Source organism: Quercus suber, unplaced genomic scaffold, assembly GCF_002906115.3.
Source record: "Quercus suber isolate HL8 unplaced genomic scaffold, Cork oak 2.0 scaffold_474, whole genome shotgun sequence".
Classification (NCBI taxonomy): domain Eukaryota; kingdom Viridiplantae; phylum Streptophyta; class Magnoliopsida; order Fagales; family Fagaceae; genus Quercus; species Quercus suber.
The window spans coordinates 161849-180927 of record NW_027069925.1 but is presented as its reverse complement, the minus strand read 5'-3'; positions in this window follow the sequence as shown (position 1 = coordinate 180927).

The following is a 19079-nucleotide window of genomic DNA, read 5'->3' as shown; positions in this document are numbered from 1 at the left end:
ACATAACAACTTCGTCCGTGTTCCAAGGACGGACGGACGAGCATGTTCCTAAGTCCGTATTTTCTTTAGACGACATATAAGGATGAGACATGCTTTGTGGATTTTTATTAACACATCAGTTGCCCCTTCATCCATATGGGTCGTCCAAGGGAAAGGGGTAACTTAATGTTTATTTAAATGCGTGTATCTGGTGTTATTAGGTTGATGTGCCAGTGTCACCATTTCATTGGCGATAAGTCTCGTCGATTCATTCTTTCGAGGCGGACGCCACGTGTCACCTCCTGATTGGTTGTGTCGTTTTATATGTCTAGGTCATCTGCCTATAAATAGAGGAATTCCTCCACTACCCTTCACATTTCTGCGATTTTTCCTTCCTTGACATTCCTCGTCTAGGAGTTTCCTCGCGTCCATAGCCTTCGTCCATCTTAGAGCCAGGTATTCCTTTTTCTCTCGTCTTTTAGGTTTCTATTTGCTCTTTTCAAAAATGTCGTCTAGTGATAGTTTAGAGAAAGCCATAGACGAGTATCAAGATGAAAGTAGTTACAATAGAGTTCTACTGGTTCTAGTGGTTCTAGTGATAGTAGTGGGGGAAACTCCACGGACGAGGAATACGTTTCTGGCATCCTAGATTTCCAATAGATGTAGTTCAGGAACGACTTAGGGAGGGGTAGCCTCTGGAGTTTAGGCTGGCACTTCGACGAGTGTTCTTCCGTCCAGTCCTTTGGACGAGGAGAAACTGTCTATATTGTGCAGTTGGTATCAATTCCAAAACCGACGAACAAAGGCTTAATAATCTCAAAAAGTGGTATCAGATTCCAAACGAGCTTAACCCAGGTTGGCCGTCCGTGGAGAGTGGTGTTGCAATCCCTGTTTTGGGATAGGCATCTATGAGGCCTATTTTTTAGGTGGGTTAAGATTTCATTAAATGCTTTTGCCAGGGAACTACTTACCAAATTAGGTTTGGCAGTGTGCCAATTCAACTCTAATGCATGGAGATTAATAATCTCCATGCAAATTTTGTGGAGGGAAGTGTTTGAGAAGATCGTCTTATCACTGTGGACGAGTTTCTTTTCTGTTATAAACCCTCGGAAATTAGTCAATCTTTAGGTTTTTATCAATTCACAGCAAGGGTGCAAATTGTAGGCTAATAAATTCTCTAGCCTCATCTAACAGAAATCGGAAAGACCGAGTTTATCTTCGTCTCTGGGTTCTGGGTGGAAATCCTGTGGACGTGGCTAAAGATCCTTTTGCCCCCTATGCTGGGACTTAGGAAACCTACTCCTGAAGTATTCCCTTATCCTTTCTTTCTTTCTTCATTTTTCTTCTTCTTCTTCCTTTTTATCTTTCTGTTGCTTGTTTTATAGCCGCTGGGCATCCTTCCTTGAGTAAGTTTCATCGTGACCGCGTCCACAGGGCCCGTCTTCACGTCAATAAGGATTTCCACTCCTTGGTTAACCTTAGGAGTCTTGCCAAGTGGAGACTGGTCCTGAACCTTGGACGAGGCTATTGCACACGAAGTTACAATCCATAAGCATAAGTTTTATACTTTTTCTTTCTTCCCCTTTTCCCCCCTTTTTTTTAAAATTTTTTTTTTTATTTATATTGCTTTTCAAGAATGGCAACCCTAAAAGAAAACAAAGGGAAAGAAACTATGGACGAGGGGGTCGTCTCTATTGCAGGTGAGAAGAGGAAGCCTTTATCAAAGAATCTGGACTTGGTAATCTTCCCAGTCGTCAATTAATTATTGAATGCTCATAGTCACACACTTTAATTATCGCTATTTAAACACATGTGATAAGTGGTTATTAGATTACTTTTTATTAATTACTAGTGGTGGACCCTTAATGTATAAGCGGTGTAATCAAATCACAAGTTGAGACTTATGCAAATTGTTGCAAAGTGTGTGGTCCCATGAATAACTCAATGTTTTCTCTTCTTCTCATGAAATAATAATATTATTAATTAAATTTATGAGTTAAAATATATCATTTATGTGATTCTCCAAAAAAAAAATCTAAGTTTAAATTTATGGTATAAGATCTATAATTTATGTGATAGAATAGAGCATTACTCTTGGGTAATTGAATGATTTTCTTTTACAATGCATGAAAAAGTTCAATAAAATTATATGTTCTATTATGTTATTTTTTTAAATATGAAATTTGATAATTATGAATGTTATTAATGTGTATTTATTATGGTTGTGTACAATAAGAAACTATTTATTCTGCCATTTAAAAAATGTATGATATGACAATTTTAAAGCGGGGTATATGAAAGATTTTAAAGGAATCCTTATATAATTTAAAACCAATTAAAAATATACATTAAATAATAACAAAAAAATTAATACGGGCATTAAAAATTTTATGTGGAAATATTAAATATTCAATAGGGAAAATTATATTTTAAACATTATGAATCATAAAAGGTTTCCAATCTTCTACTTATATATATATATTATATATATATATATATATGTTATAAATTAAACTTTATACTTAAAGGCGGAGTGTGAGTATTCATGTATTGGATCTTAGTACAAATTGTATTCCAAAATTTCCAATCCATTTGAAGGCCATATTAGATTGGCCAAAATTCTAATTGGTTGGTTGCAGTGATTCCTAAGATTTTGAAGAAACTTAAATCCACCATGTTTTTAAGGAGACCTTGCTCCAACTAGTCCTAGGTTAGTAGGAGCTCTCTTATGGTGCATTTGGATGGCATGATTTGAGCATTTGAATTGGATTTTAGTGATTAAAATAAAATACTTTTAATTGAAATAACACCTAATTAAAATCAATGTATTTGAAATCAAGGTGTTTCAAATATGTTAATTTAAAATCTAACTCAAAATTCAAATCCAAGTTTCCAAGCGCAATCTTAAAATTTTGTTCCACAAAAAATTCGCGGGGTATCCATTTAACCAAAACTCAAGGTGATCATTCCTTTGTAAAGAGCTGGAGCTAGGGACTAGGGTAGGCTAAGAAGAAATTTTCTTTTGCAAGTTTGTTTATTTGAAAGGCTATTTAGTTTTTGTTCCAGCCTAAAAATGTAGCAATATGAGCTATTCAAATTAGGTATCAAGGATGGCTTAGTGGTTTTAATGGATGTTAAGTTTTTGTAAATCCATTTGTATATGAACAGTACACTTGAAAGAAATCTTACTGGAAATGATAGTATAAGTGTTTGTGGAGTGTAGTGGATAAGGGCCGGAATTCAAATATCCAAAAGGGTTTCACATACACATATACACTTAAATTAGACTAAAGTAGAATTTCTATATTATATATAATAATAATAATAATAATAATAATAATAATAAAATAATAATAATAAAACTCTTGGCATCTAGGATAAAGCCTTAAGGTGGATGAGTACTCTAGAGCAAACATTAGACTTCTGGATGGGTTTTTGTCAATTCAACTAATAAAGCTTTATTATCGTTAGATAATATATGTAGAGAGGGAAAATTCCCTACCTATCATAAGCTGACACGTCAAGCTATCATGTTCACAAAATACAGCCAATTACAAAGCGCCACGTATTGCTGCTAGGTTTGCTATCACTACTCAGAAACCAACAGAAATTTGCCAAGTGTCATGCAAAATCCAATCACGCATCAGCACGTGTAAGCGATGATATAAGCAGACCAATCAGGCTATGACATGTGTCACCAATCAGATTCTGCCATGTGTCGCTCATCCACCCCCAAATTCCTATAAATAGAAGTCTTCCTAAGACATTTAAAAGGACACCAAGCCATCTGAACCACAAGCAGCATCAGAGAAGATTCAGAAGCATTTAGAAGTACAAAAGCTCTGCAAGAATCAAGCCTTAAAGTCTTCAAGAACTTCAAGAACTTCAACCCCAAAATCGAAAAACATTCGAAGCAGAATCATCCAAACTATCTGCTTAGATCCTAAAGTTTGCAGGATATCAAGCTCAAAAGCCTCTAGAAACATCAACAAATCACAAATCAGTGAAACACTACGGATTCAAGCTCTTAAGACCCTGAAGAACTTCCACCACAAACCTTCAAAGACGAAGAACACACGAAGAACACGAAGAACGTGAAGAACAAAGGATTTCTAACAAGCTTATAGCTAGAGATTCATTGTAATTCCATTTCAACAATCTTCGATCCATCCCTCAGCCAAATTGAATGATATTTTGGGTTCAAGTCAAAATCACATTACCACAAATCCCATCAATAAGTCTTGCAAAGAGATCGAATCAGAGGATCACTCTTTTGTAATTTCAGAGAATTGTATCATACAATCATCAATACAAATCTGCATTTGTGAAACTATTTTACTTGTTTGATTTACTTCAAACTAGAAATTTAGTTGTCTACAATACATATAATGTTTGATTCCTGTTTACACAAAATTTTAATTGATATATTAACTTAATAATAAAGAGCAATAATTAAGAGTAAATACCATAAGTGGAATCCTATCATGCGCGCATTTTCCAAATTCCATAATCTAAAAGAAAAAAAAATAGGAGAAAAATGTATCCTCCATATTTAAATAACTACAATAAATTTGTGTGCCAAATTAATAAATTAGAATTCACAAATGTGTGTTTTTTTAAGTGTATTACATTTCATCATAATTAAATATTTACTATTATTTAATTTGTGTCTTTTTTTTTTTTCTGATATATTTAATTTGTGTCCTTACTCCTTAGCCACTCTTTAACGTGACCCAAATTTATAATATCGCTATTACCACTGCATTGATCTTGGTAGTTGGTAATAACTTCTAGCTAGGCATGTGACATTGTGACAAATTGACAATCCACTGCGCATTGGAAAATCTGCAACATCAGTGATCAAAGTTCTCCATTTTTATCGAAAATATGAAACAAAAGAAAGAAAAAGAGGAACTCTAATGTTTGCTTATGGTCCAGCGAGCCTGAGGCTTTAAGACACGTTTGGTTTGGTTAGTCGGCTAAAATTCGGCGGCATGTTGGGTTCATGAACATGCGTGTGTGTAACTCTCGGCATCTAGGATAAAGCCTTAAGTTAGAGGAGTACTCTTGAGCAAACCTTAGACTTTTGGATTATTTTCAGTAAATTCAACTAATAAAGCTTTTTTTTGTTTGATATAAATATAATATTTGATTACATAAAATTTAATTGATATATTGACTTAATAATAAAAAGTAATAATTAAAAGTAAACACCTTTTTTTTTTAATGAGAAACAAAAAAATAGTAAACCCATAAGTTGAAAACTTTATCATATTTTACAACCAAAAAAAATCTCAGATGGAATCCTATCGTGGGAGCATTTTCCAAATTCCATAATCTAAAAGGAAAAAAAAAATAGGAGGAAAATATATCCTCCATATATAATAACTATAATAAATTTGTGTGCCCAAATTAATAAATTAGAATTTACAAATGTGTTCTTTTAAAAAGTGCATTACATTTCATCATAATTAAATATTTACTATTATTTACTTTGTGTCTTTTCTTTTTGGATATATTTAATTTGTGTCCTTAGCCACTTTTTAACGTGACCCAAATTTATAATATCGCTATCACCACTGCGCACTGGAAATTGACAACCCACTGCGCATTGGAAATTCTGCAACATCAGTGATCAAAGTCCTCCATTTTTATCGAAAATATGAAACAACAGAAAGAAAAAGAGGAACTCTGATGTTTGCTTATGGTGCCGGGAGCCTGAGACTTTAAGACACGTTTGGTTTGGTTAGTCGGCTAAAATTCGGCGGCATGTTGGGTCCATGAACATGCGTGTGTGCATGTAAGAGAGAGCGTGCTTTTTCTTTTTTTCAAGTTCTTAGAAATCTTTTCTTTTATCATTTTTAAGGACTTGTGAAGGAGAAGGGGAATTTTGCTTTGTCTTGTATAGAAAAGATTAGATCTAGGGCCTATAGTACATTTCCCACCAACAAACCTAATCAGCATATTTACAAATCTAATGTCAATTACTTTATCTAATCTTCATTTTCAAGATTTTTTTTTTTTTAAATTGTGCATAAATTATTTCTTAATTATTGGTAGTTCCCATATTCCTCTCTTACACGTACGGTCTATGAGAGGGAAAGCTGAAAGCTGAAAGGAGGTGAGGTATGTAGCATTGTTCAATGGATGTAAAAATAGCATCTTCCTCAAATTTCATCATTTTTTTGGTTTAATTTTGTCTCAAGATTGCCTTTTTTTTTTTTTTGGTAAAAGAGAAATTTATTCAATACTAAGAAGACCCAAGTCATGAAGGAATGTGCACCCCATTCACATAAGATTTCCCTTTATTGGGTAACTTGTCTCATTTTGTAATTTTGTCTAATCCTAATGTCTAATCTAAGTTTATCATTTTGTAATTTGAATAATTTCAGAATGAATCCAAGTTTTTTTAAATTCGGGAGGTGATGTTTGGAATTTGGCGAAACTTTTATTTGAAGTGTTTACAAATGCCAACTATTTTTTTTTTTTTTGAAAAGACCAATGCCAACTATTTTAACCTCAAATGATTCTGCCCATTTTTCATTTTTTAACACAACAAAATCAAAACAGACATGCGCGTGACGAAGCAAATAGCTTATACAAAACTCCACAATCTCCTTTTGACAGAACATTAATCTATTTTTCAGATCCTAAAAACCTGATAGAGATGGATTGAGGTCAGGTGTATTGCACCTATATAATTAGTATAGATGATTGAGATTTAAAATTGTAAAAAAGTAATTTAAAAAAAAATGTGAGGGACTCGGTTGAATTGCACCGCATGATATGTTTGGCCGACAAAATGATTGGCTCAGGTTGTGGCACAAATTTTAATGTATATTCGATTTTGGAAGCATGTATTTCAATGGCACATTGGTAGCGTTAGTGCGGCTGCAAAATTCAGTATAAAAAAGAAGCGTGTAAGACTTGGCTCGACTGAACTGGAGGTAGCCGAGTCCAAAGGAAGCAAAGTAGTAACAAATATATACTTCTTCCGTCCTAATTTGTTTGTTCTATTTGAAAAGTCAAATTTTTTAAGAGAATATTATTTATTATCTTGTCTACTTTATTAAAATGTATAAGTTTACAAAACTACCAATTAGATTGATTTTTTAAATATTTATTAGTTTTATTTTCAAATAGTTTTGAAAATAAAATAGGAGTATAATAAGAACATTAGTAAATTAATAGTTTTATTTTTAGAAATAAGACAATATTTTAGGACATTTCAAAATAAAATAAAGGACAAACAAATTGAGACGAAAGAAGTATGTGTTTTATTATTGTAAGGTAAAATTAATAGACAACACTTCTCCAAAAAAAAAAATATCTATATATATATATACATATAATATTATCTTTTTCAAGAATAATTAAATCAAAACAATTACATAATTTTGTTTATTTTTGAGAATCAGCAACTGAATGTTTGGTGGACAAGATAAGGCCCTGTTTGGATTGTGAGTGATTGATATCTCATTACTCATCACCCAAAATCATCACTCAAAACTCATCACCCTATAACTCTTTTTTATTACTTGAAAATTCCCAACTTATATCCAGCTCTGTTTGGCCCTTAAACTCAGATGAGTTTTCATTCTAAAAACTCAAAAATCTCAACTTTTTTGGGATCCACGAACTGACTTGGTGTAATAGAAACAGAACATCAAACCTAGCACCCAACTGAAAAAAAAAAAAAAAAAAAAAAAAAAAAAAAAAAAACCATCACCATACAAATCACAAAACATCAAACCAATCCACCATAGCAGATCCGGCCATTCACACCACCAACACCTTCAACACCACAACAAATTACACTATAAAGCTTAGAAAGAACTAAAAGAGGAAAAAGAGAAGAGAAAAGATCGTGAAAAGTGAAAAAAAGAAGAAGAAGAAGAAGAAGAAGAAGAGAATAGAGAAACCAAGCCCTGACCTAGCGTGAAAAAAAAAAAAAAAAAAAGAAGAAGAAGAAGAAGAAGAATACAACGAGATGATGATGAAGAGTACAGAAAATCAAAGAACAAAGAAAAAAGAAGAAGAGTGGTATGATGAGAGAGGAGAGAGGCACGTGAGTAGTGTAGCTATTGGTGGAGTGTTGAAGAGAGAAAAAGGTTTGAGGTGGATTTGACTACTCTCTATTGTGGGCCCATGTGTTTCTCAAGAAATTACCAAACTACCACCATTACTCAGTTTCCATAACTCAAAAACACCAAAAACGTATTTCCAGTTTCCATTACTTATCACTCAATTTAGTGAGAACTGAGTGACGAAAACAAAAACTTAGAACAAATCCAAACAAGTGTTATTGCCGTGAGACCCATCAGTTTTGAGTTATGAGTGATGAAAACTCAGTGATGAGTGATGAAAACAACCAAATCCAAATAGCCCCTAACATTAACAACTTTGGTTGATAATGTAGAATGCTTGGCAGCTACTCGAGCTCTTTGCTTTGCTAGAGACTGTGGGCTTACCTCTATTATATTGGAGAGAGTGATTCTAAGACAGTGAACAAAGCCCTCAGAAGCAAAAACGACTCTTTCACCTCATATAGTCACCTAGTAGGCAAAGTCAAGATACTTGCGGAGGCCTTTTTTGATATTGCTTTCTCCCATACACGTAGATAGGGCAACTTTGTAGTTCACAATATAGCAAGATATGCTAGAAATGTTAGCGGTTTATCGGTGTGGATGGAGGATGTCCTTCCACACCTTAATTTGGTTACTTTAGCTAATTTTGGTTGAGTTTTATGAATAATATTTGCAACTTTCTTCTTAAAAATATCTATATATATATATATATATTTTTTTTTTAATTAGAACCAAAAATTATGTATTTGAATTTAATTGGGAAGCTTACTCTATTGCACCTGAAATACTATGTTTTACTCAAAAGAAATTATTTGACAAAGATCAATTAATGAGACTACCTTACAAGTTTGTCAAGATTTTTAATTTTTTAAAAAGATTTCCAATCGTAATTAGTAATGTAGTATACTGTTAAAAATTTATAATTTCCTTCCTTATTTAACTAAAATCATCCACCCCCACCCCCTCCCAATTTTAATTACCAATGAATTGAAGTGCGCGCAAATGATAGTTAGTAGTTATGGCATTTTTTGTAGTGTCTTCCATCTCATGTACACCAGGTTATTACTGAGAGGAATTCCTTGGAGGAGGCCCCAAGATATTGGATATTATGGATATCATGAAACCTTAGGAACCACTAAGCTAGCCAACCCTTGAGGTTAGTGTCCAATTTTTATAATTCAAACAACATCCCCCCCCCCCCCCCCCCCCCAAAAAAAAACCCATCTTTCTAAAGAAAAGAAAACAATCAATATTTACATACACAGAGAAAACTATGAAAATCTAGAGTTCTATTATTCGTTGCTCTCTTACAAAAGTGTGTATGGAAATATATAGTAAGAGTTGTCTTATAAGAAGACAAACCAAAAGATAAGGATGAAATGCTAAAGAAAATATGTATCCTTTCTTATGAAATGGTCATTTACAAATTTTACTACGTATAAACAATTGTCTTACCTTATCTTATCTAACTTTTGACTATATTTGTTTCTCAAAAAAAAAAAAAAAAAAAAACTTTTGACTATATACAATTCATGTCGTGACACTTTCAAAGCTACCAAATTTTGGCACTCATTGATAACAAAAGTTAGTCACTTAAAAAAGTGTAATTTCTTTTGATTTTGTCAATAATCCTACTTATAGAAAATGGAGGAATTCTACTAGGTTTATAAAGATTTAAAACGAGCCGTAAAGCATTGTATTATATCAACAACAACAACAAAAATAATGAAAGAGGGAAACTAAATCTCATACACAAAAATAAGTAATGTTTCTCAATCACAACTCCTTTCTTAGAGGGAAACTAAAAAATTCCCTTCCCTCTATCCATGTTTATGTGTATGAGTTTAACTATCAAAAGAAATTAAGTGGGTAAGTTTCCATATTGAGAAAAAAGAGTGATGTGTGCGAGTTTAAAGCCTTGCACTACACATTCAATAGTTAGGCTCTAAATTCTTATATGTATAAGCGAGAGAGATACCAAAAAAAAAAAAAAAAATTTTTTTTTTTTTTTTTTTTTTTTTTGTTCAAGTTTTTAAAGAACCAAAATGGAGACCAGTTCTCAGTTTTTACCAATTTTTTTTTTTTTTAATTTTCCAATTTTAACAGGACCAATTTTGGATATGTTTAAATTGACCAATCTAGTCCAATTTTTAAAACAATGCTATTACTATATGGAAGTTATTTTATTATTCTTTTAGATAAATTATATTTCAAATCTTATATTTTAGGGGTGAGTTTAAATTAAACCTATAATTTAAAAATATTTCAAATTAAATCATGAAGAAAAAAACCATTATGAATCAATTTTATAGTTTCATTATAAACTAAACTTTTGATTTTATGCAATTAATTTGGGAGTTTAAAAATAATTTTTTTTATTGAAAAATTGATTTGAAATTAATGAAACTATAAAAAATTTTATTTGTAACATTTTAATTTTATGGTTTAATTTGATATTTTTGAAACTATTAATTTTAAATTGAATTGTACACAAATATAGAGTTCAAAATATAATTTATAATTTTTGTTCTTAATTTCAATATAAAATATATATATCTATCACGCTCCAAGGATAATCATGCTAGTATCTTTTTACTTTTGCAACAACTAGTATCAATAGATTTTTATTTCTTGGAAATTTTCAAAAATATTTCAAATTTTAGGATACATTTGATACACTGAATGTGGATTACAATAGGAATTGTAATATTTATTACTAGGAATAAAATGTATTGTAATGTAATAACTAAACATATTCATAAGTTTTTATAATAAAACAAGATTTATTTTAAGAAATATCTTACTCATACAATTATACCTCCTTAAAAATTGTTATTTTTTAAATTTAAAAGAGATATGTGTTATTTTTTATGATTTTTATTTTTATAGTTGTTAGATGTGTATGAAAAGTTTGTTTATTTGGAAATATATTAAGTTTTGAAATTATTAAGGAATAGTTAATACAACTCTTTTAAAGAGAAATAGTTATTCTTCATTTTGAAGAATAGCTATTTAACCACCGCACACATTTGGTGTTATAGTCACTCCACAAATATAAGTGCTTGTGGGGTGTGGAGGCCAAAGGCCGGTGTTCAAGTCTTTAGGAGTGAGGTTCACACATATATACATTTAGATTAAGTTAGACTAGAAATTCTATCTTGTAAAAAAAAAAATAGCTATTTATAAGGAATAACTATTCCTTATAATAAAAATATAACCAAAATAAATAATAATTAAACCATAGGAGAATAACTATTATATTATAATACCTATTACAGTTTATTAAACATGCCCTTACTGCATAAAAACTTACAAATTGATATTGACAATGTTCCATTAACACATCTAATAAATAAATATTTAAAATATTTTTTTTTTGATTCAAGTGTCAAGACACATCAATTTGAAAGATTATATATATAAAATAAAATGAGTTCAAATTTGGTAATGATGAAATGTAAAACTCATGTTTTACATCATTTAATAAGAGATTATCAAATAAGATTTTTACTTAAAATTCAATGCATTTTATGACACCTGATAACATCTTAATAAACTTTAAATTTGATTGGATTTATAAATGAATATTAGAATTGATTGGGTGTAATTGTATTTATTTTTAAAAAAGTGATAAGATAATATGATATGTTAGAATTGAGAGATGTAAAACTTAAATTTTACAACCACATCCATATAAAATTTAATCTCTAATAAAATATGTAACATAGGGAACTTAATCCCTAATAAAATATGTAATGTAAGGAACATGACTTTGGTTCTTTGGCTTTAGGTTCGAGAAGTGCGGCCGTAAAAGTCACTTTGTGTTTGTACGAAACATATGTTTTTTGCGTTTTTACATTTTTTTTTTTTTTTTCATTTTTTAACCTTCTGTTCCAGGTTAAGGATAAGAATTCCCATCTGTTGCATGGGCCAGCCCTTGTCTCTTTGCTCGATCTTCCTGTTCCCCCAACTAGGGAAAGAATCGAAGTGAGCTAAATCCAATATTTAAGTACAATTTGCGTGCTTGAAAGTAATTTCAAAGTGCACATTTCCATGCTTTTACGTATGATGTGACAATGAGAGTAGTAGGAGTAGCTGTAGACACTTTTGGCCGACCTTTGTTGATACTTTTAGTCGTATTGGTACTTTTTAGTCGTACTTTGACATGTTTTCCACGTTTTCAATATTGAGAAATACATAGCACACAAATAGTGCTTTCAGAAAAACATGCGATTCACAGTAAAAAAAAAAAAAGAAAAAATGAAGAAGAAGAAAACAATGCGATCGTTGTTTGAAATAGTGAGATATTGCTGTATACTATATGGTCCATTTACAAGTTGAGCAGTTTAAAAATGGGCTCGAGGTTGACAATTAACGACGCTAGCTAGTTGAGTACGATGTCGATGGGTACCCTTTTTGTTTTTTATAGAATGTCGATGGGTAGACTTTGAAGGCTCTAAAGTGGTCCTTTGATATATGTTAGACCAACTTAATCGGATCTTAACACAATTCCCATGTGTTCTGTGAGGAAGGTATTTAGTATCAAATATGGTATTTAAATTGGAGATATATTTGCAAAATATAATTATCCTATTAATAAATGAAAGACATATATTAATGAGTAGTTATTTTTACACACACACATATATATATATAATTTGTTTAGTAAATTTTGATACAAATAACATAGTGTATATAATATTTAGATGGGTGTTTGAATGCACTCGTTAAAAAAAAAAAAAAAAAAAAATCAAATGGTCCTACTACTTTGAGAAATAGCAAAAAGTAAATAAATAATGAAATACGTTTTCAGTGAGAAATAATTAAGCGGGCCATACTGCATTGAAAAAGTAACAAAAGCTAATAAACAAATATATATATATATATATATATTTTGATGAGAACAAATATCTTATTAATTGAATGTTATGTGCCTTTCCAAAAAAGTTTATCGATTGTAATAAACAAATCAACCTTAATCAATGTACTATTGCTCTCGTTAACTGAATCAAATTTTAAATGATGTGATCCTGTATATACTATCAGATTAAAAATTATAAAAAAAAAAAAAAAATCATGAAATGGACTCTCCCCGCTTCTAGTCCTATTCAATCTCATATAGAAAGTCTATTTGTCTTAACTTGTGCTTGTGCGGTACACTTTTTTTTATGAATGTTTGGTGAGGGTTTGGATACAGAGGCACGGCGCGTTTCCTTTCTGCGTTTTCTCCCTTTTTTTTTTTTTTTTTTTCCTGCCGCAGCTGTTGACTTTGGGGGACAAAATTCACTGTTCACATACTGTTCACGCACTGTTCACGTAATATTTAATATTAAAAGTGGGTCCCACAACACTATTCACACATTTAAAAATTATTTTGCTACAGTGTTTTCAGTAACAATCAGTTTTTAGCAACTTTCAGCAACAATAAGTGCTATCCAAACGGACCCTTGGTGTAGTTTATTTTTCATCCTTTTAAAAATGTATTTTTTTGAAATAAATGTTTCTTCAAAAAATGAATTTAATAAAACTATATTTTGAAAAAGTGTAGTTTGAAATTATTACTTTATTATAAGTTAGTTTATTTAACTTAGGACTAAGTTTAGCTACAAAATTGGTTGTAGTTTTAGGTTACAAACTTATTCAATATCTTTTTATTAAAAGTGAATTTTAACAAATCCACTATTGAATTACTTATTTTTCTTATATTCTCCATACTTGCAAAATTTCTATAAAATTAAAGATTAATAACTATGTTATCAATAAATTGTTTAAATTGCAAGTTTTTGTAATTTAAAATTATACATAAAATATAAGCTTATAGAACATATAGTAAATAATATCTGATTGATAAAAAATTTGACATGTATATTAAAAGCGTAAAGAATATACAATTTAACAGTTAGATTTTCAGAATATGTAATAATGTCTATTTTATTGAGTAAGGTTATAGTCTTAGGCTCAATATCTTTTTATTAAAGGTGAATTTTGACAAATTCACCATTGAATTACATCTTTTTTTTTTTCCCATACTTGCAAAATTTCTATAAAATTAAAGATCAATAGTTATGTTATCAATAAATTGTTTAAATTGCAAGTTTTTGTAATTTAAAATTATACATAAATTATAAGCTTAAAGAACATATAGTAAATAATATTTGATTGGCATAAAATTTAATAAGTGTATTAAGAGCGTAAAGAACATGAAATTCAATGGTTAGATTTTCAAAATATGTTGTAATATCTATTTTATTGAGTAAGGTTGTAGCCTTAGGCTACAACCAAATTTGTAACTAAACTTTGTTCTTTAATTTATTCGGTTTACATATATTTTATTTTTAAAATCTCATATTTTTTAGATAAAAGTTATTTTTAATGAATTTTATTTTTAATCTAAATAAGCCAGTGAAAGGCAAAAAATAACTCATCAAAACACACTTTATAGTCTTGATGCATGATAATTTTCTTATCGTTAGCAATAGAAAAAACCACGCTGTATTACATGCAATTAGGGGTTAGTGGGTGACTTGGACTTTTTTTTTTTTAATTTATTTTAATAGAGTTTCAACCTATGGTATCCGCTCCTAGTGATAGCTCTTTATCATCAGAGAAAGAAATCAATCAGTTTTTGGTGTAGGTAAGGATTGAACCCCAGATCTTTTATTCAACTATCACTTGGATTTGAATGAAAGTTGTATTTCAATTTTTGTTATACATATGTTTCATTTGTTTTATATATATATATATATATAGTCCATGTAGGCATAGTGGTAACGAAAGTGGTAGTTTTGGATGTGGCAAAGATGGTGTGGCAGAGGAAGTATTGGTGGTGGTGACAACAATGATAGAAGTGACTATGGTGTGATGGCACAATAATGGTTGTGGTGGTGTGTTAAGAATAATAGTGATTTTGAGGATACTGATGGTAACGGCAGTGGGAGCACAAAAGAATGGAGGGAGTGAAAGCATAATGGAATAGTAGAAAATGTTTCCCACTTTTCATTGATTTTTGTTTTTAGCAATACCAAATTATATATATATATATATATAATATTTTTTTTATTGGATGTGAATTTTAACAAATCAACCATTAAATTACATTATCTTCGCATATTTTCCTTACTTGCCAAATTTCAGGACAATAAAAGATTAATAACTAGGTCATCAATTAAATATTTAGAGTGCAAGTTTTTATAATTTAAAATTATGATGAAATATGGGAATTGGATCAAATAGTAAATAATATTCGATTAACATGAAATTTGGTATACGTTTTAAGAATATAGAGAATATATGAATATGTAATCCAATAATTGGATTTTCAAATTATTTATTCATTAAAAGTTATTAGGTAATATAATATATATAAGGAGAAATTACATTTTATCACTCTAAACTATACTCCTGATTACACTTTGTACCCTAAACTTTTCAAATGCACATTTTGCACTCTAAACTATATGGTTCTTGTTACACTTTGCACTTTGGCATTAAGTTTACAGTTAACTTGGATGGAAAAATAGAGCACCACGTGAAGATACCTAATTGATTATTTTTTCAATACTTTAAAAATAATAAATAAATTACACTTTATTACCATAAACTATACTCCTAATTACACTTTGGATTTTAAACTTTGAATTTTCAACTAAGTTAGCAGCAAATTTAATGTTAAGGTGCAAACTGCAAAGTATAATAAAAGTCATAGTTTATAGTGCAAAAAATGTATTCAAAAATTGTAGGGTGCAAAGTGTATAAGATAGAGTATAGTTTAGGGAGGTAAATTGTAATTTTTCCAATATATATATAAAGTTGTGTGTAAGTTTTTATTTTTCTGTGTATGGGGTTTTATATCCCTTCTATTTCAAAACTCTTTTTTGACTAAAAAGAAACGGATAGGGTTCCTTTGACAAACCACGAGTAGACTTAGGCGGCTTCTTTATTTGTTGTTGGGCCATCTATTGTCTGGCCCATTGAGAGAGGCATATGAGGGTGAAATTAGCATGGAAAATCTTTATAGAAAAGTTCATGTACTTTTACTTGTCTTCGGAAGGAATTATACTGAAATGTGGAGGCAGTTGAGTTAAAGGTGTCCGCTTCTTTTGAAAAATTGTACAAATTTTATAACGTCACGTTTTTCATGTTTAACATGAGGCAATTGCCATCGTCCTCATTTTGACGTTTCACTACTAAGTCTTACACCTTCATTTACCACATAACCACATTCACAGCATATTTGAAAACTAAAAGTAGCGGATTTTGAGGGCTGTGTTTGGTATGGTTTTCTAGAAGCCAGCTTTCAATTTGGCATTTGATAAGTAACCAAGTTGACAATAAAAACTCATTTTGATTATTAAAATAGAAATCTAAGAAGATAGAAATCTAGAAAGGTTAGAATGGCGAAAATATAATATATATATATATATATAATTTTCTCTCATATAAATTTGATAAAGATGATAGAATATGTGATTTGAATTAATATAATATTATACTCTTATTACATAAAAAGAGATAATAGAGAAAATTAAAATTATAAGAAATAAAACAGTAAATTTCATGTACAAAACAATCCCTCTTCACTTTTTCCTCCTAGTTTGGAAGGATAGTTTTTGGTGGGCATGGATGAAAAATTCCATCCACTCACTTTTCCATCATTCTTCATTTTCATCACACCAAATAATAGAAAACTCTCATTTTTCATCATTTTATTTTTCCACCTAGACAAATAGACTATAAGGATTTGAATGATACTGTTATAAGGTTAGAATACAAAGTTATCAATACTATATTGTATTGATTGATAAGACTAGTATTTTCTTACATATATGAGATTCGATACAAGGGGTTGAAACTTGAAATATCTTGGTTCACATATTAGGCTACATCGGTCAATGTCAGGCATACCAAGAAAAATAGGGTGTTTGGCTGGTGAATCCATAACATTTCAGTACATATACATGTTTATTTTTTTCAGTAATTTCCTAATAAAAAGGAGTTAATTTTTGCAATTTTCCCTCTTATAAAAGTCATCTCTCCTAATCGGCAAATACCTTTGCTTCTCTCTCTCTCAATGGCTTTAGTAATTGTTAAGAAGAAAGAAGAAATAAATAGAGCTCAACGATGTCGTATTGGAAGATTAGTTGAGCACGTGCTGGTCACACCGGTTCCATAACGGATTTAAGCCACTAATTGACACGTGCCTTAATGTTATTGGTAGATTAGCTTTTCTGTTAGTTAGTTAGGATTTATAACAGTTTTTCCCGCTTCTTTTGATTCTTATCTTTCCTCTGCCCAGTTGTATATAAAGCAGAGTAATGTATTAGTTTAAATATACTTTTTCATTTTCGATTAAGCAATAAGAATCTTACCATTCAGTCTGGAATTCTTTATGCGATTTAGATATTTTCTGTTTCAGATTTTACCATGTCAGAGCTTCAAGCGTGTCCGTTTCCAAAAGTTTCCAAAATTTCCTTTTCTTCCAAAGTTTTCTTTGCGTTCTTGTTTACCTTTGAAAATTCATCAATGGCGTCCACTAAGATGTACCTCCTTCTGCTAATGAAACTTCAATCGATCCCTCTTCTGATCCTTTGATTCCTTCTTTTCTGATTTAGATTGTTCTATTCCTATATTTTCCCAACTTCTGTTCTTCCATTTTCATTACCAGATTCAGATTCCCCTCTTTTATCACTCGCAAATTCTGCAGATACTAGTGTATGCACACCTCCTATTGAATGTCCTAATTCTTGTTCTATAGCCTCACCATATGTTCTCCCATTAGCTTCTTCTCCTGTTCCACCCTCTGATTATCCTCTTAGAAAATCCTCTAGGTCTCATAAACTTCTTTCTTATCTGCAAGATTACTCTTGCAACTCTATTTCAAAATCTACTGCTAGTGGTCCTTATGATATTGCTCATCATGTCTCTAATGCTCATCTTAGTACTTCTCACCATTCCTTTGTTCTTGTTTCCTCTTCTACAACTGAACTTGAATCTTTTCACCAAACAGTTCAATCATCTGATTGGAGAGCTGCTATGGATAAAGAAATCACTACTTTAGAATCAACTCACACTTGGGATGTTGTTACTTTACCCTTTGGCAAGGTACCTATTGGTTGCAAATTGATTTATAGGATCAAATACAATCCAAATGGCTCAGTGGAAAGGTATAAGGCCAGATTAGTGGCAAATGGTTATATTCAGCAAGAGAGTTTGGATTATTTAGAGATTTTTTCTCTTGTTGCTAACGTGAGGGTTTTATTGTCTATTGCTGCTATAAAACATTGGCAATTGCATTATCTAGATGTTAATAATGCGTTTCTTCATGGTAATCTTGATAAATAAGTTTATATGCAATTGCCTCAGGGTTTTCATAGCAAGGGGGATAGTCATTTGGCTAGTAACAGACCTCTAGTATGCCGACTTAGAAATCTCTTTATGGCTTGAAGCAAGCCTCTAGACAATGGCATGCCAAGCTATCTGCAACCATTGTACAATTTGGATTCATACAATCTAAACCAAATTATGTACTTTTTGTCCACTTAAAGGGATCATCTTTCACAACCCTATTGGTTTATGTTGATGATATTTTTATCATAGGGAATGATCCTTATTGTGTGACTGAGTTAAAGAAGTTGCTTGATAGTAAGTTTGGAATCAAAGATTTTGGTGCTTTGAAGTATTTTTTGAGACTTGAAGTAGCAAGAAATGAAAAAGGGACTAGTCTTAATCAAAGGAAGTATGCTTTGGAGGTTCTTAAAGATTCAGGTATGCTTGGCTGTAAGCTAGCAAAGATACCAATGAAGCAACATTTGAGATTGTCCAATGATGAAGGAAAACTTATTAAGGACAATATAGAAGGCTAATTGGGAGGATGATGTACTTGACCTTGACTAGACGAGACATTTGTTATGCAATACATAGGCTTAGTCAGTTTTTGAGTGAGCCTAGAGAACCACACATGTTGGTAGCTCAGAGAATATTGCAGTAGATAAAGAGCACTCCTGGTCAGGGAAT